This window comes from Melospiza melodia, chromosome 5, assembly GCF_035770615.1.
Source record: "Melospiza melodia melodia isolate bMelMel2 chromosome 5, bMelMel2.pri, whole genome shotgun sequence".
Classification (NCBI taxonomy): Eukaryota; Metazoa; Chordata; class Aves; order Passeriformes; family Passerellidae; genus Melospiza; species Melospiza melodia.
This window is the reverse complement of record NC_086198.1, coordinates 26,457,144-26,477,612: the sequence shown is the minus strand read 5'-3', so window position 1 is coordinate 26,477,612 and position 20,469 is coordinate 26,457,144. Positions and strand designations below refer to the sequence as shown.

Sequence of the window (20,469 nt, the reverse complement as noted above, 5' to 3'; positions counted from 1 at the left end):
CACAGACTTGAGATGAGCAGCCGATGTGTCTCATGCTTGCATCGCTTCTTATTTTAGCTCTTCCCTTAAAAAAGTGTGGAAAAAAAATTTGTCATGATGGCTGTGTGTTTCAAGAGGGCCTCCGTGGGAATCGTTCATTGTCTGTCAGTGGGGACACCCGGTGAGTCACGTCTTTGACTCCACAACCATGAGTAATCTCCCTGACTTCAACAGGATTACCCAGGTGTTTAAAATAAAACTGTGTTGTAGAGGTCTGTGGGATTATAGGACCAGAAAGATTGGTTGTGTGGCTAGTCACTGAGATTTTCTTTTATTTTCTCATTTTATGAGTTTGAAAAGTCAATAAAAAATAATGCAAAACACATGCATGATTAAGGCAGGGGCTTAGCTGCTGCTGTGCCGGGAAGTTCACAGTTAGGGTTTCTGGAGGAACTCTCTCATGGTTTTTCTTCCTTAACGTGTTTTCACTAAAAAAAAAAAGTGTGTTATGTGTCCCCATATATGGACCGATAGCACCCCAGTTAAGGTCAATTTTAACTCAAAGCAAATCTGTTTGATCAATCTGACTGGTTCAGGTGGATGCACTGACTGGCCTTGGTTTCGTGTGGTTTTGTTTTTCTCTCCTCGGCTGTTTCTTGGTATCACCCTTACTGCTGCGGTTTCCAAATAGCTTCCAGCGGTGCACATCTGTACACGCTCTTTCATCTGCTCCCCAGGGAAAGACGGATGTGGAGTCGAGTGTTTTGGCTGTGAGGGTTTACATAACCATGCACATGCTTATGTGGGTAATGTATATATGTATGTGCTGTGCTGGAGAAGGGAAGTGCAAAATTACCTTTACAGCCCAGGCCAAAGATTTGTCCGCCCTGAGCAGCTGCCAACAAACCCTGTCCCCTCTGTGAGCAAGCCTGACCCAACTGCAAATTTACACACCCCCACCACTCTGACCTGGGTGAGTCTATGGCCATGAGGGCATTGAGGACCTCTTCTAAATCTTATACAGAGCTATACTGAAGCATTTGTAAAAATTTTTTGCAGGTTGAAGAAGGTTAAAAATCACCATGTGACCTGTGTGTATATAGAGTCCCAGATGTATTAATCCTGAAGTCCTCCCTCCTTCCAGGCTGTCCTCTGTTTCTGACTGCCTTGTGCTGCTCTGAATGTCCCCTTCCCTTCAGAGTCTAAGAGCGTCCATTTGTAAGAGTTTGTATGAGAAACATTAATATGGGAAAAAGGTAGTTGGGAACAAAACCACTAAGTATATGGATTTTTATCTTAATTTCCAAAAATTGATTTTAGATTTTATTTTCCCTTCTGTGAAACATTTTTAAAATTATAGGAATATTAACTTGCTAGCAGAACTTACTTATTTCAGTGAAGATGGTAATTTTCTCATGGCTGGAAGCTTATGCAACTGCAAGATAATGTAGAACTCACATATGTCTAATATTTGATTTAAAAAAGAAAAGCTGTGGAAAACCTGTTGTTAAGATTTGAGGGTGTTGGTGACATGACATGTATGTATGTCTTAAATAGACATCAGCTGGAAGCAAAGAAGAAACATTTGGTTTTATATTGGTTCCTATCAGCAGTGCAGTGGCAAATATAAAATCCATGGCAGGGATGTAGGAATAGTTCTGTTTCACCCAAAGCCCATTCAGGACAGGGAGTGGAGGGCCTAGATTCACATATCTTCTTCCATGGTGTTTTACTTCTGTTACTAGTGTGCCTGAGCTGGTTTCACTGAGATGTTCCTTACAGTGAAATAACTTGAGCATGCAGTCATTCTGCCCCTGTCTCTCCCCTCACCCCCCCCCGGCTCTGCAGTAATTGCATCCTGGTTCACATTAATTCGGCACGCTAATTGTTAGAGTTAAAAAATAAGAGGCTTGCCAAGATGCAGAAGAATTAAAGTGATTGCCCTTTTGTCTGCAGAAACAGTGGAAGCGAATAATTATTACTCTTATATTTTTGTTGTGAAAACTTCTCTCTCCCGCTCTCAGTTTCCCAGACCTGTGTTTTTCCTGTGACAAAAAGCGATCTGATTTGATGTACACAGGCAGTACTTGAGAATCCATCACTCACAGCCACAGCCTTCCCAGCCTACTGTATATTAATAAGCAGATGTGTCATCCTGCAGAATGCTCAATAATAGATCTTTTTAAGAACTGCTTTTCCTCTGTGTAGTTCAGGTACTCCAGAACTAGAATTTAAGCACTGCTTTCATTTTATATAGAGATATCAGGAGATACTCAGCTTAATGTAGAGTTGTATATTTGCATTTGCAGAACATTTTGTCTTCCTTTATTCTCTTTGCAGACACAAGGCTTGGAATGCCAAATAGCTCATCAAGATATACAGTGTGCAGAGAGAAAATAATTTAAATGTCTAACTGTCTGTGGGTTGTGTGTTTTTTTTTTTTTTCCTTTTCCCAAAATTACGTCCTTACATTGCTTTGAAGGGAGCCTGAGGAACTCAGAGGTACATAAAGCCAGTTTTCCTCTCCCTGGGATGCTTGCTCCCTGAGGATGCAGGGATGATGCCCTTGCTGAAGCAGCCTTTTGGTCTCCCGGGCTTGCTCCTACAAACAATCCTGTGACTTTGCTTTGCTGTCCTGCAAACCCCTTGTCAAGTGGTTTCTTCTGTCCATGCTGGTCACAACTCTGTGGATTCTGATGAAAGCCAGAAACATCCCTGTTTTCCATTAATCTGGGCTCCTCCTGCCTTCTGCTGAAAATAAACAGGGCAGGAGGTGAGCCAGCTGGAGAGAGCAGGGATATAAAACTGTGTTGGAGGAGAGCTGCTAGGAATGCCAACCAGCTCTCCTCAAGTTTTTCCCCTGGATTCTCAATGATTTTAAGGGAAATCAGGCTTTCTAGGACTCTTGCAAGACTGCTATGTAGAGATAGCAAGGAGCAAATTGCAGTAACACATAAGGCACGCTGACGACCGCAAAGGTGCCGTAAAACAAACAGCAGGGCATGTTATTGTTATTATTCAAATATTATCCGGTTCCTGTAACATCTGGGAAGCCCAGACATGGATCAGAACCAGATGTGCTCTGTGCTTTATGGCTGCAGAGCAGAGAGGGACACCTGCCCCAGAGCCCCCTCATTGTAAGGCAGCCTAGATGGGGTGTAGGGGGGCTGTGGCCAGGGATCCCCATCAGTGATCTACAAGTCAGCCTCAGCGTGCCAGAAAGCAGTGGTTTTTTTTTTAAATCCATCAAATAAATGCAAGTGGAGATGCATGTGTTGATTTTAGTGACACTCACAAGGCCCAGATTGATTTTTTTTTTTTTGACACTGTAAAATCTTTGGCATTGCAGCAAGGGGAGGGGTTTAGGGAAGGACCAGAGAGAGTTTTCTAGCAATTAGTGTCTCTGCTTGCATGCCAACATAAGAGAAAACATGTTTGGTTTTCAAATATCAAAGTTCAGGGGAAAAGGTGCCATAGCAGAGTAGAAGTACATCTTGGTAGAGGCAGTAGAGGTGATGTTCAAGTTGGAGGTAAGCCATGAAAAAAGCCTGGAGCTAAAAGCACAGCGTTTATTCTGGATGTGTGAAACAGAGGTAACCGCAAAAGGAAAACATGGAAGTGGGATGTGGTCAGAGCAACAAGGTGCAGAAAGGATCTTCATGGCAGCGTTTTGAAAGAAAACAAATGTGTCAGGATGATTTTCTGCAAGGCCACAGGAGAGGATGTTGCAGTAACCAAAATGTGAGTGCTTGGAAAGGAAGGGATAAAACATTCTGTGGAGCTGTGAGCTCCATAAGCCCCTCCTTGGGTACAGCAGGGAAAACATGTGTATGTAAAGCACAGCCTTAGGAATCCAGGTGCACCCTGGCTTTTGGTGAGCCTCTGTAACCTGCTGGGACCATGCTCAAAGCAGAATTACAGCAGAGTGTAAGCAGGACCACAGTGAGGAGGCCATCAGTGTCCCTGGGGAGTAGAAGGGGGAAGATAAAATGGGAGCAGGAAGAAGCAGGGAGAGAAAGAAGATGTCATCTCGGCTGCTTCTTGCATAGTGATAAATGTTTTTGTACTAAAACCTTCCTGGAAGGAGGGAGAGCTGCATGGCCAGGCTTCCCAGCACAGAACAGCATTGCTTGGAGCTGCAGGGAGCCTGGTTTTATGAGTTGGGTTACAGCACTCAAGCTGATTTCAGCGTGAGACTTCGTGTGCAGTGTGTAATAGTTCCTGTTCTGTTTTATCCTGTTGTTTTCACATTCTGGTAAACATTAGCTTTTAATTTTTTTTTACTTGCTTCTATTAATTAGTCACCTATCCACTTTCAAGTTGTGTCCAACTGCTGAATTTTACCTGGCTTTCCCTAGGCAGCAGTTTGATTGGCACCTCTTCCTCTGTCCAGCTGCCAGTGTCCACAAATCATAAAGAAATCCAATTTATCTTTCTGCCCTTCTTTCAAATATGATTGAAAAGAGCCCCTGGATTCAGAGGCACAAGAGAGGGAGTGAAGCTAATTAAAAGAGACCCAAAAAAGAGCGTTTGCATTGCTCTTGCTTCCTTAGGAAACACTCAAAAAAAGTAGCACTCCAAAATCTGAGAGAGCTGGAGAAAAAGTGCTTTTTATTTTAAACAAACTTCACTGTGGCTGTGGGGTAGGCTGCTTTTTGTGGGTTTTCTTTTGGGATGCTTGTGTGTCCCCCCCGCCCTCAAATTTGCTATAAATCTGGTGAAATGTCTGCTGAACCTTCAAGGCCATGAATTTGCCTGTGCAATGTCGTTATGTTTGTAATTTTATGGATTTTTAAAGCCAAGGGAGTGCTGCCTGTCTTCTGCAAGTCAAAGGAAATTCACAGTTGTGAGGGAGGCGTGCAAAGCACCTGGCTCGCTGCGGAGCTTCGGCTGTGGAAAGACTCCTTAAAAATTCCTAATTGATTCTAAAAATTAGGCCATTATGTAAATGTTTGTAATTCTGGGCTGCTACGAGAAGCTTCATTAGTAGGAACACAAGAGCAGGAATTAATTTTACTTATGTGTAATGAAGAGCGGATGGGACCTGAGGAAAGGCTGCAAAGAGAAGGAGGGAACGGGATGTGCTTGTTCCCCCTTTAGCAGCTCTGTTCATGAAGTGCCATTTCACAGGGATTATTTTACTGTTTGTTTTTATTTTATGGAGGGGGGAAATCTGTGAATATATGGTGTGAGATTACACTTTTATTGTCTGCCATGAATCCCTCGTAGGGGTAGGACAATGTGGAAGTGTGCAGCCAATGCTGCATTACAGGGATGCATTTGGGGTCTCTGTCTCCACCAGTAATGACCACTGAGATAAGCAAATGAGAAGTCAGGGCTACCTAGAGCTTTAACTCATTATTTCCTGACCACCCATGGGCAAAATGGCCAATATTAGCATGGTTTTATTTAATAGGTATTTCAGGGGAGCATAGGACTCACTTCATGGTCTGGTGGGGGGCTGCCGGGACGTTTTGCTTCCAGCCTGTGTCATACCTTTGTGAAATCACATAACTGGAAGAAAATCCCAGATCTTTGTGGTGGCTGGAAGAAGTTTGTTCAGTTGCTGCTCAGCTGGGATGGGTTTGTAGGATTTCCAGGAGGACTTGGCACAAAGTTTGATGTCGATGCACTTTAGGTCAATGGAAGTGAAATTTCAGGCGTACTTGTGCCAAATTTGCTGTGCAAAATGAGCCACAGAACATCATGTATGCACTCTCACAGAGTGGAATTCACCACTGTTAACCTCCAGAGGTTTTGCTGGGCCAAATAAGTGAAAAAAAACGAAGAAATAGACAAGGTGGTGACAAAAGAGGTGTACCTTCGTGTCTGTTGGACATCAGATTTTTGAACCAATAGTGAAATAAGAAATGCTCATTTATTTCAATAATTAAGCTGAGAAGCAGGGACTTGAGGAAAAATCTTGGCTCCACTTGGAGGTGGGGGTACTTCATAATTTATGTGTCAATAAGACATACTTTGTACTCCCTGCATTGAGTTTTATTGGTTTCACTGGGCATCTGGTCTTGTCTCAAAGCTGGATGTTTAATGACTGGTACTAATAAAAGTTACTGACAATCAGGATGGTAGAGAAGGCTTGGAATGAGCAAAGGAGGCAGAGAAACCTCAAAAGAGTGAAAACAACTGGATGGGATTGGAGAGGCAATGCCATTAGCAGTGAGGGCAGAAGGGTGGAGAACTCCACTAAAATCAGTGTCCAATAGTAAGAAATGTCCCAACCAACACTTGAGGGTGGGACCTTCAGCAGCAAAAACATAAGTGAGGGGCAATATGCAGTACCTGAGAATGCTCTTCTGGCTGGACTCTACAGAACTTGCATATTTCCTGACCGCTGCTGGTTTACTTCTGTTGACAGCAGTGGTTGCTGCCACTGGGAGCCTTCAGCATCCTCAAGCAGAATGTGTACTTTGTTTGGAGAGGGAAAACAAAAGAGGAAAAAAAGAAAATCCTGCTTTTATTGCTTCATCCTGCACAGTGTCACACAACGAGACAGTGTGATCCCTCCAGGTTTTATGATATGGGCTCCCTCTGCCAGGGCTTAGGGGGAGAGTGGTGTTATTAGTGAGCTCTTCTGTGTGGCTGCTGGGCAGAGGGGTAGGAAAGAATAGGGGAATGTCCTTTTGCATTGCTCAGGCATCAAATAGGAATGGTTTGTAATAACAGAAAGAGACAGACAGGGGAGCCCTTGTAAACACATTTAGAAGAGGTTGTGGAGGTGGTGCAGATGCAGGTTTATATCTGTGGCTTTGGGAGAGAAGGACAGTCAGGTGTTTCCATGCTTGTCCCTCTCTGCTGCTTCCATTCCTGCATCCTGGGAGCCTTGCTGGGTCTCCAAGCACCCCTCAAACACACAAAGCACATAAATCCTCAAAAAACCAAAGAAAATGACAGTGACCAAGAAGTTTCTTTGCTTTGGTGTCACAGCTTCAGGGAAACAGCTTCACTACTCATCAGTGCTGAATTTGGGCTCCCAGCCCCACCTTGTTAGTCGGGAATAAGGCCTTATGGCTCTCAGCTGTGGAATCAGCTGTGCCTGGGGAGGAGGTATTTAGCTCTTCTCCTCTCAGGTGCTTCCCATCTTGGGTGCTGGAGGGGATCCTGTTCTGCAGCAGCTTGTTGGAGTGCTCCTGCTTGGGCACAGCAAGAGGAGGCTGCTGGAGGTGCTGGTGAGTCAAGGATTTAATGATTGGTAATTCTTATCAGAAAAAAAAGGAATGGTTTTTTCAGAGCTGGTTTTGTGAGGTTTTTGAGGCTTTCTTGATCAACAGAAATAGAATTTAGGTCAAATTAAGTTGACGTGTTTGTAATAAGGCACTGAGTCCATGACCACTGGCTGCATCTCTTGAGTGGTGTGCAGTGGTTCTCTCTGATCCTCTCCACCCCTTGATGCTGTTACTGCTCCTCCTTTTGCCTAAAACACAGGTAATGCCTTACACAGTGTTTGTCTCAGATATTCAACCCAAAATGAGGCTATGCTCAAACTTAAAATGTTTTAAATGTGAATTAATAGCTCTTAAAAAGAGTGTTCCTGGTGGTGGCAACATTTCTCAGCCAGAAGTGAAAGATGAAGACTGTGTTATTTGAAGCCTCATATTATTGCACTTTGAAAGGGTTTATGGTGTTCTGGCTGCTCAGGGAAAAGCAGAGGCAGGACATGAACAGGCTGTGGGGAGCTCCGTGTGTCTCTGAAGCCCTGCCTTCATTATTATGCAGTGCAAGTGGCTGCTGGCACAAGAACAAATTCCACTGTAAATTATGTGTGATTTACATGAGAAGCTCATTAATTCTCTAACACCGGATTTAGATGGTTTCATTTGTAAAGGGTGTCATTTTAAACACCGCTCAAACATATTTCCTTCTATCTGCTGACTCAGAGTGTGTGCTGAGAGATGATAAACAATAAAGTGTGTATGTGTTCATAAATACATGCACACAGACACACATTAGAAAATGGAATCAATTAGAAGGTATGCTTTGTGTTTAGCACTGCTGCCTGTGCTCCTCAGATTGGCTGCCTATTTTATAGTTTTGTCTGCCTCAGTGCTTGTGTATTGTGAACCTTGCAGGGTTTTTTTTTTTTTAAGTCCTTTTAATTTTGATTTTTAGTATTAAACTTGTATTCTAATCCTTATTCTGTGCTGCTGCCCTCATTTTTAAGGGCTTCCCCTTCCTGGACAGGTCTGCCCTGGCTTCAGGAGAAGCAAGACTCAGCATGAATGAGCAGTGCAGTTCTGTGGCATAAGCAAAGTGTCTTTTTTTTTTTTTTTTTAATGTATATTCCTGTTTTTTCTCAGATCTACTATAACTCAGAAGTTTGGCAAAAAATAATATACAGGAGGGAAAAAAAGAAAAATCCCTCAGTGGAAATACTTTTTTATTGGGGGCTCTGCCTCTTGCTGCAGGACAGACATACTTGATAGGCACACCAGAAGTGTCTGTGGTTGTAGCTCATATGTTGAGGCAATGTAGTCCATAGTTTCATTTAATGTTGCTTTTGCATTAAGCAGCATGACCCTTCTGCATTAGCTGAAAGAATTATATGCTCATTTTCAGCTTGTACTTATTGTTTTAATCCAGCATCTGGAGCTATGTGTTCTCTGATATAGGGCTGATGTCGCAATTTGGATGATGGTGTAAGTGTTTTATCATACATTCATGTGCTGTTCGGGTTTAAGTTGCAGCTTATAATTATTTTAAATGGGCAGTTGCTCTTTAGAAAATCTTAAGCTTGACGCAAACAATAAATGCAGGACAAGCTGCCAGACTCACCTTTGAAGTCTCTCTGGCCTAAGGAAACTGTTCCTTGACATCTCATTACTTTCCTTCTCTTATTAGAAACAAATGTGGATTTCCTACACGTAGATTAAATATGGCCTGAATTAAGAAAGCTGAGTTAGGCAGCAGCAGAAGAGGAGAAATTATGCCATGCTCTGCTGCCGTTTTGTTTATCAGGACATAAGTCTGAATTTATTATTTTTTATGACTTGTAAGTTAGTGCAAGGAAAGAAAAAGGAGCAGTCATTTTTTACCTGCGACAATCAATCTACTGTTTCATATGCATTTAAACAATTTTGCCACAGGGAAAAGAAAAACATGCCTGTCTTAAATAACCTAAACATCCACCATGGTTGTTCTTATGCACGTAGCAGGGCTTTCCTTGCTCAGGGAGAATTTTTTTTCTGTTATGGGGAGAAAGTGATTTTGACTCACAAGGTATGGGAAAATGTAGTCAGGGTTTCAGTGGAGGAGGAGGGAAATCCTGTAGCTCTGGTACTTGTGAACAGCACGTATCAGACCTTCCCTGACCTTTTTTTTTGGGCTCCATGCTGAAGTTTTATGTCATGACCTGTCTGCACCACTTGCTAGGACTGGATAAACATGTTTTAGAAAGTAAGAGTACTGGCAATTTTTTTTTTTTCTCCAACAAAACTGCTTGCATTCAAGCTCCTAATCTAATTTATTAGAGATAAAATTGGAGGGGGGAGGGGGCAACCAAGCCAAGAAACATTGTGCTATTTTCATTCGTCTTCAACAGCTTCTCACAGAGTAGCATGGGAACAGCATTTTGTTTAATGTTACAAGAGTTGCAAAGGTGGTGCACTGTGCTTTGCCCTTCTCCCCACACTTGCTCTATCTTGAACTGGAGATGTGTTGGGAAGGAGGTAAGGTGAGAAATGCATGGTTATGAGTTGCACACAGACAGAAATCCTATACCCAAAGCCAGCACATGGCAGAATGGGTCACTTTTCAGGTGCTGCCACCTTATGTATACTCTGTATATATAAGCCACTTAGTGTAAACCCTGTGTTGGCTTGATGCTTTTTTTCTGTAGTACTTCTCTTTTGGAAATCCAGTGCTTTTGCAGACACAGGATAGGGTTCTTCCTAGCTTGGTGTTGCTTTAGATAGGCTAAACTTTAGGTCTGGAAAAGCATTTTGAAAATATTTCACTTTTTTGTTCTTATTTTTTTCTCTTTTTTTTTTTTTTTCTGAGGGAACATGTTTATGTCAGTTCTGTTTGAACTGTCCTAAAGTATTTTATCCTCCTTTAGAGGCCATTTGTGATTTCAGCCAGCCGTTCCCTTATAGACTGAGAAGGAGGCCTGTGCCTGGTGCAAATCTGTGCAAGTATTATTGAAAAAAAAATTATAGGAACAGTGCCAGATGACACCAGCTGTTAACGGCACTCATTAAGAATCATGTTTTAACACAATGCTCTATTCCAGTGTAGATGAGCCCTCAATGAACTCTCCCATTCCTTTCCCCAAACCCATCATGCAATATTTTTAGTGGAATATTTTAATTCTTGGTAAATTTTCATAAAAAGTTTTTTTTTTTTTGTAGTTTGAAATGTAAGCAGAGCACCTAGTGCTTATTTAACTGTGAGGTTGAAGGTGAGAGCCTCTTAGTTATAAACAGTTTCCATCTTGAAAGATATACAGCTGTAGGTAGGCAAGATGGATAAAAGGTGGGAGAAAAGAATTATCTGAATTTGGCAGGTCTACTGAGGCAGAAAGGGAAAACAAAGATCCCTAGCTTTGTAGACTTACAAGTATACAGTGTAATCCCCTTTGGAAAAACACAGTGGAATACAGGAGTGAAACTTATCTTTTTTCTCTAGGGGAAAGCTCCAAGAACATTTTTTAGCTTGTGTTCCTGGTACATAAGAGGCCAGGCCAACTATTTCCAAAAAAAAAAAAAAAAAAACAAAAAAAAACCCCAACAAAACAAAAAAAACACCACGCATTCTGCCAGCAAACTACCCTCTATGTGTGTATATATTCATACACACATATATAAATACTAAAATAAGAAAAATCTCATCACATCTCTTCTATACTGAGGGTGTTTGTGTTTGGTTTCTGCATGATACTGTTCATACCAAACATGTATGTAGGTCATTTTGTTTCCAACCAAAGCACTGAAGAAACTCAGTAGTTAATGCTATGCAAAGAGGAATGAGGCAAGCATGTCACCTGTAATATGACAAGGTATTAACTTCTTAAGTCAGAGAAATTTAAGTGGACAGGCTGGAGTTTTAATCTGACTCCTGAAATTGCTGCGTCAATAAATGTCAGCAGAGTGATGCAAATGTTTATAATTAATTTCAGAGTGGCTTAATTTTTTGCACATTAGGCAAATTGGTATCTTGTTTTAGACTCTGAAGCAGAGAGGCAACTCAGCATGAGTCTGTGTGTGATTTATTTAACAAGAGACCAGCTTAGGGACTCTCAAGTCATGCTCGGAGTTGAGCTGGTGCCTAGCATTCATGCACTGTGGCATTATCTCTCTCAAATGGCAGCTTCATGGTGTGGCAAACTCAGAAGTTATAAAACTCAGAAATGCACAGACAAAACTCAAAGTTTATGTGCCTGTCTCTTTTCTTTTTGTGGTGGTTTGGTGCTGGCATAACTCTAATGACATCAGGCACTTAAGGAGTGACACTGCTGTAATATAGACCTGGAGACTAATGGTGTTTGCAATAGCATTTCTCATCCAGTCTTTGTCTGCTGCTAGAAGCTCCCAAAAGCTCAAAAGCTGTTTGATTCTGCTCACCCTTTTCACAGTTGAGCACACATGAGCTGACCAACAACAGTTTCTGCCTTTGATGCTCAGAATCCCAATCTATACTTCCACCCAAGCAGGAGCCAAACCTAGGTCAGCTCAGCTTCTGAGGTCAGACAAAATCTGGTTTATCACTGTGGGCAGGAGCTCTAACAGTGGTAATGTTAATTCACAAAATGGAAGATCATTTGTTTTAAAGGCCACGGGGAAGCTTAATGCAGCACAGGAGAGACATTGTTGTCGTTTTGGTGGTGCTGTGTGCAGTTCTGTATAGCTTATGCTGTTCCTTGCCTTACCTTCATTTATCTTCACTGAACTGTGGCCACTGAAGGTGCCACCTTCTTGCTGGACCCTCTTCTGCAATTTGTGTCTGGTCTGCCCATGCAGAATGGGTTAATGTTTTATTTCTAAGTTAATGTGTATCTTTAATATTGTTTCTCTTAGGGGCTTTCCTGGTGAATTATAAGTAACCTGTGTTTGTCTTTAAAGCCTGGTCCCCCTGAAGTTGAGAGAATGATTATGGAGGAAACGTGCTAGTTCTTAAAATGCTACAAGTAGTGTTTCATCCCATCCCTCCCCTCCTCCCATACTTTAAAATCTTTAAGGACCCCTAAGTAGGCACTTTTTAAATCAAAGCATTAAGAAGCAAAAGTGTGGTGCAGAATTATGAGCCAGATGTTGATCCTGGTAACTCAGGTATGCCATTCCCTCACACCCACTCAGCTTTCCTTGGGGCATCTCCTCAGAGAGGACCCTGGGGTTGGATGCAAGCTGAGATCAATCCTCAGCCTGTGGCATCTGTTTGCTGAGGGCTGGAGCTGCTTATTGAGTCGAAGTCGTGTGAACTGAGAAACGGAGACAACGTGATGTTGGGAGCGAGCCTGGATCTTAGGAACACATTGCTTAAGTGACCAGAAACTAAGCTGCTGTCTGTGTGCCAAACCAAAGTTAAAAGCCATGTGGGTTTCAGAACTTTCTTTTTTTAAGGAAACCCTTGTTAAGAATGAGCTGCATTCAGTGATTGATTGCTTGTTGCTCTTGCCCAGTTATTTGTACTCTCAGCTTTGACTTATGCCGTACACCTGAGGCCTTGCATTATAGGGAGCACAGTATGCACAACAGAGGGCTGAAAATTTGGCCAAAATATTAATGTCTTGGAGTGCTGAATTGAGGGGTATTTCTGGAGGAAGCAGTGCTGCTCTGCTTTGTTGGATCAGACTAAGAGGGAGGAGAGATTTTTCTCATAGCAGTTGTTCCCCCTGACTTTTTCAAAGTTTTGCTTGGGACTCCGTCTGGGGTAGTTTTGAATGTTGCTTTAATATTTTGGTTCTCAGCTGCAGGTAGGTGCTGTTCCGTGTCTGTAACTTGTACAGAGAAAAATTAGGAAATGAAGAAAAAATTGTTTTGTTTTTTTTTCTTTTTTTTTTTAATTTATTTTGACCTGATGGGTGATAGAGCATGTAAGGGGAAGGCTTTCCCTGTAGAGCAGAGGAGGGAGATGCTGGGTGTGGAAGAGGGCTGTGCTTTTATTTTTGTATTTCCAAGATCCCAACTTACCTTCTATGCAAAGAAAGAGAGAGGGTGGTGGGGGCAGGCATAATTCTGGGACATCTGGCCCCAGTGAAGCTCTTGCTGGTGATTAGGTCCATCTTGAGATCAACCTTTCCAGCTAACACATAATTACTGGGGTTTTGCTCCTCCTTTGAATGGTTAACATATGATATGTCTATACCTTGTTTTTCTTGCAGCTCATTTTTCCCCCTCTCGTGTGATTTGCAGGATTTACACACTTGGTTTGTGTTGATAGTGTCTCTCCTGACAGTTCTTTGTATAGAAAGGTTAAGGCAGCTCGTGGGTTTGTGAAGACAGGATTATTATGCTTGAGCCTGGCGTTAGTCATGCTTAGCTGCTTGCATACTAATTTGGCACTAAATCATGACTTCTTTTTCAACTAGATGCCACCATTTTAGGCAACTCTACTTGTGCAACTTGCAGTCAGGCTGATGAACCAGTCAAAAATTATGGCACTGTACAGCTTTTCCCTTCCACATATGCCTATTCTCCAAATGTGGTGGGAGGACTGGAAAATACAGCCAAGTGAACATAAAATGCAAATTGGCTTCATATTGTTACTGGAGCAAGTAGCTTTCTATAGGAGGAAATCTGAAAAATTTAAAATATGCTGCTAAAGTTTACATGAGAAGCTCTACATCTTCTCACAAGAAGTGAAGAGTGCTCTCCTGGCAAAGGTGATTGTGAGGAGTTATATTGCAGTTGGATTTCTCTTGATACTGAAACTGGATACAAAAGGTGATAAATGTTACCACACTTGCTTTCTCCTTTTGCCTTTAGAAGATCATCAGGCAGTGCAGAGGACAGCAATCAGAACTAGAGGAGGTTTTAGCTGTCTCTTGGGCTCAAGCCTTCTCCAGGGAGCAGGTTGTTCATCTTTGTATGGAGGCGGGATCATTGGCTTTCTCATCTGCAGCTGTCTAGGTACTGTCTCATACCTAAGGGGAGTTGCTGGGTTGTTTTTTCTTGCAGTTACATTATTTTGTCATGAGTGTGGTTCTCAGTCTGAATTTGGTGGAGCTGAAATCCACTGACAGAGCAAACAATGAGCAAACATTCAGGGCATCTCCTGGCCGACAGTTTGATGAAAGAAGTGGGCAGGACTGTGTTTATGAGCCATTACACCTTAGCTATTTTCATGAGTGTAATAAAAGGTTTCTTTGATTTTTCGTTTTTGCCTTTGCTGCTTGTTACGTTAAGGAGCCCCATCAAGTACAAAAAAAAATCACTTATCAAAATCTGCTACTACCGCTGAGAGGTTAAACCATGGACCTCAGTTGTCAATTTGTTGTGTGGTTTTCTTCACTGTTTGTCTTTTTTTACCCTTTCCATAGCTCAGCCTTATATGCATATGACTGTGATAGCCAGTCAGCTTATGGTATCCAGAGGAAAAGTGTGTTATTTACGAGATTTTTTTTAAAAAAAAGATTAGCTAAAGATACAAGTACAGCAAATAACACAGTCTGATTTATGACCATCTTGGGATATCCCCTCCCCTCCTCAGCTTTTCTGCAGTGACAGATGGAAGAAAATATCTTTCCAATTTTAAGAGTTAGTTACAACTGCGCACAAGGACAGGCACCACGTGGACCTCAGTGGGAAGTAGTTTTGATTTCTTAAATGTGGATCATGTTCCAGTCAGCTTCAGAAGGGAGAGACTCCCCTGACTGATAATTTTAATGAGCTAGGGGAGTGTTAAAACTGCCTGCCTAGCTACCTACAAATCCTCAGGGTAGAGAGCTAAATCACTGTGAAGCATTAGAAGTGGAAGAGGTTATCTAGCTAGGCATTTTCTCTGGTGTAAATGGTATTAATGCATGTGCATATCACTTTTTCCTTTTTAATTTCTCTATTTTCTTATAAAGCACCATGAGTGACTGTGCTTCCATCAGAAGCCTTTATTAACTCTTGTCTAAGGGACAGCCTGAAAACATTGTAGTGGACACAATTTCCTTGTGGGCTTGAGCCACTGAAACAAATTCAGTGTCCTTTATATTTTTTCTACCCTAAAGCTATTGAAAGGGGAGTGTATGTGGAAGAATGAGTGTTTGTGTGCATGGGGATATGTTTGTATGTCTTTATTTTTTGTATGGGCCAGTAAATGACTGGGTTTACCTGGAACTTGAAGGAATACCTGTGAATAAGGTACTTTATAGTGAAAATAAATAGAAAGCCTTTGGTAGCAGAACTTAATGGAATTAAGGAAAATATTGGATTCTGGGTGCTGTTTCAAAGTCGTTTTCATCAGAATGGAAGTGGCATAATCAATATGTAGCTCTTTGGCTGTTAACTCTTCAGATTTAGCTGAAATCACATTAAATGGAATAGATTTTGTGGCTCGGGCAGCAGGGTTATATTTAACTGAACTCTCTGGAAGTCAGCTATTTGGGAGCTGCCAGCTCTTCACAAAGTGAGGCTGTCTGTAGCTGTACCCAAACAAATCATGATATCATTCTTTTGTCATTACTGATGCAGGCCCTGCTTTATAAACACCAGCTAAACACAAAAAGTTCTGGTGGTGTGTGTCCTGTTTGCTCTTCCTAATTTGCCCATTGATTTCTTTCCCCATCTGGTCTCAGGTGAGCTTTGTTAATCCTTTCCTATTCCAAGGCAACTTGGCCAGAAGCAATCTCTGTGCCATTGATTTGAAAACCTCTCCTGCAAGCAAACTGTGGGCCAGAGTTTTGGGAACGTGAGGGTGTGGGCTCAGTTTGCAGCTGTATGGAGCATCTGTAACCATGAGAGATGTCAGTAGGAACAGTTGCATTTACCGCCACTGAAAATGACATGTGTTGGTTTTAAGTTCAGTATTCACACAGTCAGTCTGTAATAGAATGTGCTGGTAGGAAGACAACAATAATTATTTCTATTAACTACCAAAAAAGCTATTAATAGATTCATTTGAAAAGCCTTTGAAGCCAGTATTTCCAATTGCAAAACGCTCTGCAAAAAATTATTTTTGTGTCTTGCGAAGAAATCACCATACCACACTAACAGAATCCAAATGAAAAACTGTCTTGTGTTCTGGAGATGCTGTCATGAGAAAGGCCTCCTATGTAGCATCTGTTCACACTTCCCACATATTGTGTAAATATATCCACTTCAAGTATTTAATCTTCCCAGAAGTTACGCTTGTCTTTCTTCTCCAAACAAGAAAGCTGGAATCCTCTCCCTCCTTACAAAACCCACCTGTAGTTTGGCAAACTACCAGATTAAGGTTGTTTGGGTTGAGTTAGGGTTTTTTTTTTTTTCTCCCTCTTTTTTGATAATGCTCCAGTTTTAAATTTTGCATAAAAGCTATAAATGTTTCTGGAGTTATGACTGATCTCATTTCCCCCTTTCCCCCATTCCCTAGGAACATTCCTAATAAGTTACTCAGTCTCTCTCTTCTGAACAGGGAGAATTTCAGCCATAAATAAGGCAACACTTGAAATTGTAAATAATGTTTGGACAGCTTGTGCTGAGGGCTTCCCAAAGGGAAGGAATAGTTTTGTTGGGGCAGTGTATCATGGGGCTGCCCAGTGTCATGCTTGGAAGCTGATGGTGTTCCTTTGGAGCAGGCTGCTTCTTGTGCACAGTGTCCCCAAGTCTCTGGAAGCTGGGTTGTGACTACTGGAAAAATTGGCCTGTGGGATAGCAAAGTAAATCACACTGAGGAGAGGAAGGGAGAGAGCTGAAGCCACCAAATACTAACTGGTGCTAAGAAATTCCCTGCTAAAGCTGAAACTGCAGCTTTATCTCATGACTTGGTGGGGGAAAAAAAAGGCAGGAACATATGTCAATGACAGATTGCCAACCTTAGTGTTTAATTCCGGGCATTTTGTGGGTTTATAGGATTTGCTGACAAAAAGATGAGGGGGAAGGGTTGGATGGGATGTAATTTCCTGAGTGTTCTTCTTGAAGGGGGGGAAAAAAAAATCTCAACCCATCTTATTTTATTTGAATATATTGGAAACAGCCTGAACAATTGTAGGTTTTCATTAGAGTAAATACCTTTGAGTTATGACACTTTCTCTCCTTTAAAAGCAGTTTCCAAAGCATTGGAGAAGTATGCATAATTAAATGCTTTCCTTATTTGAACTTCATTGGGAGGCAGTCTATTTCTTTCTTCGTTTGACACCTCTGTGCTGTGCAGACTCGTGGTCTGTTGAGATGTGCGTGCTCACAAAGATGTGAAGAGCCCCAGTCTGCCTGTTCCACAAAGATGTATAATGAGCAAGGTTTTGAACACTTCTGAGAAGCAAGACAGCAAGGATAATAAAAACTATGTGCTGTATTGCACCCAAGTGTTTATTTAATAGACACCGAGTAGCCACAGAGTATTAAAGTTCTGTGTTCTCTCTTGCTTTGGCTTTTTGTGTCTAAATCTCTGTCTACCCATGAAATGTTCTTGATCTCAAAGTATCTAACCTGCTTTTAGCATGGGCCCTTGACAGAGAACCTTTTTAAACAATGCAATTAGAAGTCCTGCTGGACTTTTTGAAGTTTCATTTGGATACTCTGAATAAGATATACTGAGTGGACAAGCTGCAGGAAGTTATTAAAACTTTGCAGGAAAACCATGAAGCAATTGGAATTTAGTTTTTTTTTTAAATTTTGTTTTCTTCTCCAGACCAATTCCTGGAGGAAGGAGGTGGGAATTAGAAGTTTTTTTTCCCTGTGGGGGTATGAGCTGTTTCTCTCTTGACCAAGAAATAGTTCGGGAAAAGGACAATGCTGTGCTGATGAAGGGCTTGAAGCATTTTCAGGAAAGACTTTTAGCTGTGTTAAAGGACTTTTAATATTCACAAAGGCCCTGTTTAAGGGTACATCAATCTGCTCCTGTTTTCCTCATTGAACAGAAGTACATGGAGACTTCTTTCAGGGTTGGGTGCCAGTTTGCAAAGTGCTGGGTTGCAATTTTTTCCCTTTTTGCATCAACATCTAAGGAGAAGTCAAAGGCCTTATCTTCTGGCTCTGGATTCTCTCAGTATGTACTTCAGTGAGTTTGAGTTCCCTGCCATTACAGCAGGAATATATGTAATAGATTTCCTTTTTTTTCCGGTTGCTGATAGAAGCTTTTGCAGATTGGAACCTCTGTTCTGATTATGGTGGAGTCTTCCAAACGTGAGCAAATTTGATACTACAAGATGTGTGTGGGTCTTAGTTGGTTGATGAACCTCGTAAACCCCATGGGTGACACCTCCAGTGGAAATTAAAATCCACCTTGAGCCTGTTGTGTTCTGAGATTTCTGAGCTGACAAACTGCTCCAACAAAATTATGTTTTATGTTCTTCATGAGTTACTTGTTCATTTCAAGGTTCATGAAATATAACAGGTGCACAGGCCAGTCAGCAGTACTTGTAAAGCCCATGAACTTGTCTTTGCTGGTTGAGAGACTTAAAAATCCCCAGCAAAGTGTGGATGTCCATAATAATTTTTACTGATCTGCCATGAAAGGCTTGGGGGACTTCACAAAATTCTCTGGTAAACCAGAAGATCATATAACCACCCACAGCATGCCATTTCTTGCAGTATTCTCTTAGGATCTTAACATGCTGAAATCCATCCCTCTCAGGCTCATGAGGGTTACAAAGCCTGTGGGGATGGCAAGTGGTGTTTTTAATCCTGCTCTGAGGCTCTGTGGATTTATGTCCTTCTCTGCTCCATTTCATTTGGTTTTGCCAGCAAAGAGTTTTTTATTCTCAGTAGTTTTTTTTTACTGCAGATTGGGTGATTTAAGCCTGGGTTTTGACAAAATGCATCTCTCTGAGCAGGTAGAAACCCTGAATTAATGAAATGGAGTGTGTTTATTATCTGTGTAACAAGTTTGAGCATCACATATGTCAGCACATGCTGCTGGTTCATCCAGCTTCATGGCATACGTGTGAGCAGAGAAATGTATGGCTTAGTATTGCCTTGGAGAAAGGCAGAAAATAAGTATTTGCTTGCTTAGTCCTGTGGCAAATCTGTGATGAAAAGTTGAGAGCAGCTGTGGCATTTGGCACATGTAGGCAGGGCAGTTTGTAGGGTGATTACAGACCTGAGTGATGTAAACATCAAAAGGGAAGCTCTCTTGCCTGCCTTTCCTGAAGGGTGCTTGTTTTAAAGGCCTGAAGTGCTGAAGACCAGGCCTGAAATCCCTCCTCCCCTGCGTGGGGCAAGAGCTCCAGTCTGTGGTCTGGTGCTGCCTGGGCTGCCAGGACAGGGAGATTAGAACATCTCCAAACTCGATTCTCTTTTGGAATAGAATGGTTCCTGTGTTCTTTCTGGAGGAACGTCTGCCTGATTGTAATCTTTTGCCTGAGACTGTAATTAGCAAATGCCCCATTTTGACCATCAAGGACTGAGTCCAGCCCCTTGCAGTGGGATTCTTTCCCTAAGAGAAATTTAGAGTTGCCTGGTTTATGTGCGTGCACACACACATCTGCATGTGCATACCTTCTACGCAGTAATTTGTTCTAAATTGCTGCCAGCTTTTGAACTTAGAGGGGAGGATGGAAAGGCCAAGAAAACCAGAACAGCAGAGGGAAAAGCCCACTCTACCTTTAAAATATCTCTGGTTCTCTTAACAAAACCTGTGTGCTTGCAGGGCTCATTTGGCATTAATGCAGCCTTGGCTAATATTTTTGCAGCTGGATTGGTGCTAATGAAGACAGTTAGTTTTGGAAAGACCTCCATGCAGAACTCTGTGTTGCTTAATTTCAAGTCCTGGGATTCCTTGAGTGTGGAAAAGCATGTGGAGGGCTATGGCTAAATGGTTGTCCCATCCTGGTGCTCTGGGCTGGGCATCCACTATAGATGGTGCTTAAAGACAATGGCATGTCAAGCCTAGGATGGCCATGTGAATCAAGAGATAACAGATGCCTAAAAGTAGCTTGTGGTTTCCCCTTGATGGTCTTGGGGCTGAAATGTGTGGTGTTCCCAGTTAAGCAAAAAGATAAGGACATGCTCACAAGTGTGAGGGAAGTCCAGGAGAGCAAGTAATTTGTGTTTTGCAGAATTTAAAACTGATGGATGAAACCTAACCAACCTGTTGTAGTTACAAAGTGTTTCACAGCAGCAGAATTGGTGTGTTGGATACCCTGGGAAGCAGGACTGCAATGGTCCATGTCATGGTTTGGTGCTCTTGAAGCCCAGGTGTATATGATAGGGCTGGAGCTGCAAGAGGAAGGTGAAAGGTGTAACAGTGCCTCCTGAATGCTGTTCGTCTGCTTAGTGTGCAGCTGATAATTCAGCCTTGATCTAAATGTTCATGTTTACCCATAAAATTAGTTTCTTACTGAAAACAGAAAGACAGGTGTGTTTTTTCCTTCCTCTGTTGTGTCTCTGCAGTGACACCAGCTCATACCAG

General features: G+C 42.0%; 1 protein-coding gene across 13 annotated transcripts in view; it reads left to right on the top strand.

The window, feature by feature from the left end:
* Positions 1-20,469, top strand: part of ADGRL3 (adhesion G protein-coupled receptor L3) — a 491,811-nt gene that overhangs the window by 118,216 nt on the left and 353,126 nt on the right. Inside the window, exon 1 of one of the 13 annotated variants that reach the window (XM_063156643.1) lies at positions 13,942-14,060. The exons of the other annotated variants lie outside the window; for them this stretch is intronic. The gene's annotated coding sequence lies outside the window, so the exon portion shown is untranslated. Of the gene's footprint in view, positions 1-13,941; positions 14,061-20,469 lie in introns of those variants that run through there. 13 annotated transcript variants of the gene reach the window in all.